Genomic DNA, 6,044 nt, shown 5'->3' on the forward strand with positions numbered 1-6,044 from the left:
TGCTAACATGCGAGCCAGTTTATTATCAGCAGGTGGTGAAATATCCTCTTTAAGCTGCGTGTTCTTGGCACCTCAAAGATAAAACATGTTGTCTTTCTATTATGCCCACTGAACACAGCCTTTCTTATTCTTGTCAAAGATTATGAAAATAGTTTTGGAAATAAAACAGAGCTTTCTAAATAGCAAAGGATTTTATACTAAATATGTTAATGGCTTCAACGTTCCTCCAAGCAATCTGAGGATTCAGGGTCATTACAGAATAAAATCCTTACAGCACGTACAATTTTTATCTCCAAAAGCAATGATAGTCAAATTCTTTTTTAGCTTGGCATTCCTTTTTTTTTGTTTTTTACCTCACCACCGTCTTATCTTTGCTTTAGAACAATCTGCTTTTCTCTGGTTTATATTCTTATCCACTGCTGTATTTAGCAACAGTTCTTGTGAAATTTGTTCAAGCTTTAACGAGGGTAGCTTCCTGTGACATTGAGTTTTGTGTTCAGGGACACGAAACGTCTACCAGCAGGTGACGGATGCACATGAACAGAACTCCATGTTAACAGGCTCTGCTGCTGAGTAAGGGTGTTGTAATTTGCACTGCTGCCAATGCCCTCTCCAGACTTTGTGTTTCAAGGGTCCCCAGGCTTAAGGGGCATGTTGGGGGGCCCTAGATCAAAACAGAACCCCACATTCTCAACCAAACCTCAATTAAAAATGATTAAGCTTTTGGCGGAGTTAGTGGCTTTGTGTAACCTGTTGCAACAGCCCAGTCAACACTAAATGCTTTGTAAAAAGTGACATCACCTCCCGATTACATCATCCTGTTAAAAGACACGTATCCATGACAGGCCAGAAACACTTTGACTTTGTATTTGAAGAACCCTGATGGTCCGAGGCCCAGTGTGACATGTGCACATGACTGGAAGCGGAAGGATATTAAAGTACCGGGGCAAATGTGAATGTTTGTGCTTTTATGTGTGTACTTATTTAAATGAATGTGCGTTTGAGTGTTTATGTATTTGTGTGTGTTTGTCAGAGAGAGACGTAGCAGCTGTAGGAGTCGGGGGGCCCTCAGGCTCTAGAAGACGTCAGGCCCAGCTGGACGCCTCCAGGGGAGGTCAAGATGTGTTGACAGATTCTTGAGGCAGATGAGAGAGCAGAAGTGGCCCAGCCTTTCATCTCAAGTGTATGTGGGTGCCTGTGAAGATGGCACAACACATCACATCAGGTTTCTCTGTAATTAACACGTTTCAAGGGGATGCTGGAGGGTAGGTGTGTCAGTGGGATGACGGAAGGTGTGTGTGTGAGTGTGTGTGTGTGTGTGTGTGTGTGTGTGTGTGTGTGTGTGTGTGTGTGTGTAGGCATGTGTCATCAATTCAAGTAAAAAATCACAGAAGTTATTTGCAAAAGTGTGTGAATCCAGAGAAGATGTGCATCTTTGCACCCTCCTCACTGATGCGTCATTCTTAGGAGAACTAGTGCAGTGTCCGTTCTAAACGCGTCTGTTTGGAACGGGCTGTTTACTTGTTCTGTGGTGACGCCGGTTGCATCTTTCATCCTGACAAAGTGTTCTGCAGAACACTGAAGCCTCACCACAGCTGCTGCACAAAGAGCTGTTCACTTGTTTATTCAAAGTTCAGTGAAGCTCGACTCAATACGCAGAACCCCAAACTGGAGAATCAGCTGTTCTTGCAGTTGTGGTGAACACACTGTTGTCGAGATCGACAAAGTCACTAATGTTGATGTGTCCCAACCACTGCTGTCACCCTTTATCAAATTTTACTTATATTGAATGTATGATTTATCCAAATAGCCCCTAATCCAAAACTGCACTTCTTTGGACCCTTAATAATACACATGCCAGGTGGGAAGCCAATATGATGGTCGGTTCTCGAGATATATGAGTCACACACAGATAGATTACTGGAAGTAGTAGATAGATACTCCTGGTATTCACGCTCACACGTCAGCATGTATCAGAAGCTGGAAGGTGGACACAGCTGCTATGTTTAAAAATAAAAAAAATCACTTTGACTACACAGATTCCTCTCATGCAAATATGCATTTTAAGAGACAGCCTTTGTCAGGTCACAGGTTTCCCCTCTGTTTAGGCAGCTGGGTGATGCCAGATATCATTACCTCGCCCATCTCACGATAACTCCATCCTTCTCTCACAAAAAAAAAGATCTCCCCACCATCGGCACCACTGGCCCTCATCACTTAGAGCCATGAAAAACCACGTCCAGGTGCAAAAGGGCAGAGGCGGCTGTGATCCAGGCAGCCATCCCACAATCTAGGTGCCTCGCTCTCCGCTTGGCAGCCTCCATATTGATTTGATTAGTTGCTAATTAAAACTTGGCAGGCTGGGCCGGGCACAAAGGAGATCGCTCAATTAGCAAGGTGTCAGAGAATCTAATTCTCTCTCTGTCACCCTCTCTCTCTCTCTCTCCCTCTCTCCCATCCTGCTCTATCACACATCTCCATTCTGTTTAATGAGTATAAAGGATGAGTGAAAAGGGAGGATGGAAAACTCTCTGAGGAAAGAGATTGAGCACTCTCAAGGAGCTAAAAGTATCCAGCCCTGTAATCCTTAAACTAATCTTTGCTTAAAGATGCAGTTTGTAGGTTGTAAAGAAAGCGCCGCCTGCCAGTGGACGTTTGTTCGGGCACGTTGCCTCCAGTGCGCCTTGATGCCTGCTCCCTTCCCCTCCCCTGGCAAGACAACCAAGCAACACACAAGCTGTTGCAGTTTTAGTGGTGGCGCCTCTGGCAGAAGGAGTTATAAGCTTTAAGATGCTGCTTTTGTATCTGTCAAGTCACAGATTTTCAAAGCTCTGTCGATGGGAATAGTGTTCTATTATGGAGGCTGTTTCCACGGAGGAGCGCCTCGCGTCGATCCCGCTCATTCCACGATGACATTTGATCGTTTTTTTTCTGAACTTAACATCTCGCAAAACTGCATCTTTGAGGAAACATCTGTGTTGGAATAACAAGCTGCTGCTGCAGGTCCTTTTGGGTTTGAATGTGCTCCTCGCTGAATTCATCCTTTTATTCAAAATGACTGCCTGCCTGCTCTCTTAGATTCTTGTCTGTGTCTGTCTGCAGCACAAAGAGAGGAGGAGGAGGAGGAGGAGGAGGCAATACCATTTTCATCGGAGAGATTCCTTCAAGGCCAGAAATCTGGTCAAGATGAGGCTACAGGTTTTATCATGTGTAGGCTCTGCACAGTTTGAAATATGTGTCCTCTCATTCAATCATTTCATGAACACCTTACAGTTGAATATATGATGCAGAGAGGAAGGTAAGAGGGATGTAGAACTGGGACTATTTGTTTATGTTGTTATCAGTTCGCAGCAGGAGTCTTGGCTTTTCCTGGTTCTTCTTTGCTTCCAGCAGCTGCATCTCTGGTGACAGCTCCCACACGGACCCCGGCTTTTCATTCAGCAAACCCCCCAACCCCCCAGCTTAACAGTTCAGATACTGTCTGCGACTGTTATGTACTGTATTTCGACAAATACACACACACGCACACACACAGGAGGGGTATCTCCTATAGCAGGAACAGCTGTTAGCATTTTCAAGATGGATACCGAGACATTTCTTGGCTGATGTCAAATGAATAAAAGACTGAGAGCAAAGGGCAGATTGATTTTTTTTATATTTAAAAAAAATCCTCCAACATATCTTGTTTATATAACACGTAAAGTTAGTTTTGCTGACTTTATAAGCCTGCAAGGCTGCAAAATAAGAAACACTTCCCAAACTCACACCCACACACACACACACACACAAATACATAACAGCTCTCCTAAATGTCTGTGCTGTTAAGCCTGGCTGTCATCGTTCCTCCCGCTCCTGGCCAACAGGACAGGGCCTGCATTCATTAGTCAACTCCACACTCTTATATAATATTTACAAGCAGCAGTTTATGTGACTGCAGAGACCTGGTGCCTCCAGAGCAGCCGGGACAGGGCCCTGGCTGCAGGACAGCACGGCTCACCTCAGACCTGATTGACCGTAGCTCTGTGCGCCGCTCCTCCATTTTGCAGTGCGATCGGTGCAGCCCTAAAATGTCAGCAGTCGCCAGTTGTTGGTGCCAGCGACAATTGCTCATAGGCTGGCACTGATTAGCTTTGAATCAGCCTGAATAGCAACCTGGCCTGTGGGGTACATAGTGGGCTTTTGTGTGACGACTGGATGCACACCAGGAGGATATACCCCAGACATGCTTGGATAATGTTGACAGATTAGTCCTATTATTCACACAAAGCTACTCCTACAGATTATGTTACTGCCTTGAAGAGCTGAGAGCAATACACTGATACAATGTGGTACTGGGGTGTGAGACTGCATAAAATAAAGATTTCTCATTATTGTATTATTGTGATGAAGCTTGTATTTAATATGTTTTCAATCAGCTTCTCTCAATTGGCGATAGGTTCCTACACCAATACAACAATGTTTTAGTTTGAACTGTTTTGATTATTTCATATGAGGGATTTGTCTAGTTGTGTTTTTGCTCTTTTAACTGGTTTAAGGAGGACAGGGCTCAGATAAAAAGGGGATATTTTATTCTATTTTATTGTATTGTATTCAAACTCACCCTGTATCAGTCACTCAGGCGTCAGCATGGATGTACTTTAAGAACTGGATACCGGAGCAGATGGCACATTTTCATTTCAATGGATGTCCCTTTGTGAGTGAATAACTTCCTTTGGAATCATGTGACACATTTAAAAATAGATTTCCTATGCTCTGTGAAAGTTTTGCGTATATAAAACCTCTAAATTCAAAGATCTTAATTCAAAGACGAAGATTGTTTGCAATAAGAGGTGGGTGTCTTTGAATGTCTGTCTCATGATGATGGTATATGTGGGGAAGACAAGATAAGATAAGAGGTAGAGGAATTTCAAAATTGACACAACAGTGCAAGGAAGTAGCAGCACAAAGGGAAAATGTAATAAGAAATGGAAATAAGGATAGAAAAATAATCTATTAAAAAAAGATAAAATAAATACCCCACAAATTAAGACTGTGAGGACATTTTCCTCGGTCCCTGAAACTCTAAAGAGTTGTTTGAGATGTCTTGGTTTTAGGGTTCAGGTTAGAATTAGGTATTAAGGCGAGGGCTCAGGAATGCACAATGTCAATGAGTGTCCTCACAAAGATAGACGTTAAAATATGTGTGTGTACGTGTGTGTGTGTGTCTGCCAGGTGACAGAGAGGGATGGGGACATGGGCAGGTCCTGGTAATGAAGGACTGATAAGTCCCTATTTCCTGGGCCGGGGTTAATTGTGCCCACAGATAAAGGGTAATAAATTGTCACAGGGTAATGGCAGGAGCCTGGGCTGGGCCCTGTTCCACATTCATCACCACTGACTGGGCCTGTGCGTCTGGAGATCAGGCAGGACTTAAACACCGGTAGAGCCAGGCTGCCGGGGAGGGAAGTCAGGAGGGAGCAGATGAGGATATGATGTTTGTCTGTCTTACAAGGCTTCTGCACTGAGCTGTGTTGTTGCTGCAGCGAGGTACAAGAGATGACCTGGGTAAAAGAGCTTACAAGAAAAAATAAGAAAACTGTGAGGTAGATAAAGTTTAAACAGTCTGGCTTTAAAGGATTAATACAACCCACTCTTATCACCACCTTGGGACACTTAAAATGTATCCCTGATAAACTGACTAAACTGTAATAGTGGAAGTACTCATATGATTTTCTTGAATAAAAGTCACAATACAACAAAGTAAAAAATACTCAATCATAAAAAAGCCATGCATTCAAATCCTACTCACATGATTAGGTAGGCGATAGCCACTTAAAAACATAATCTGTCAAATTAAAGTGTCAAGTATTTAAAACATCCGACCTTTTCAACAGGGTGCCCTTTGACTGTCAGAGGTTGACAGTGAGATGTAGTGTTTACTGCATATAACCATTTCTTTAGTTGCATTAATAATTAGCTCCAGAGCGTTCGGGGTGTTACATGAATAAAGTACAGACTTTCTCCTGCACTGTTCCCTTCATGCAGGAGATTGACGAGAGCCGTAT

This window comes from Hippoglossus hippoglossus, chromosome 1 (genome assembly GCF_009819705.1).
Source record: "Hippoglossus hippoglossus isolate fHipHip1 chromosome 1, fHipHip1.pri, whole genome shotgun sequence".
NCBI lineage: Eukaryota > Metazoa > Chordata > Actinopteri > Pleuronectiformes > Pleuronectidae > Hippoglossus > Hippoglossus hippoglossus.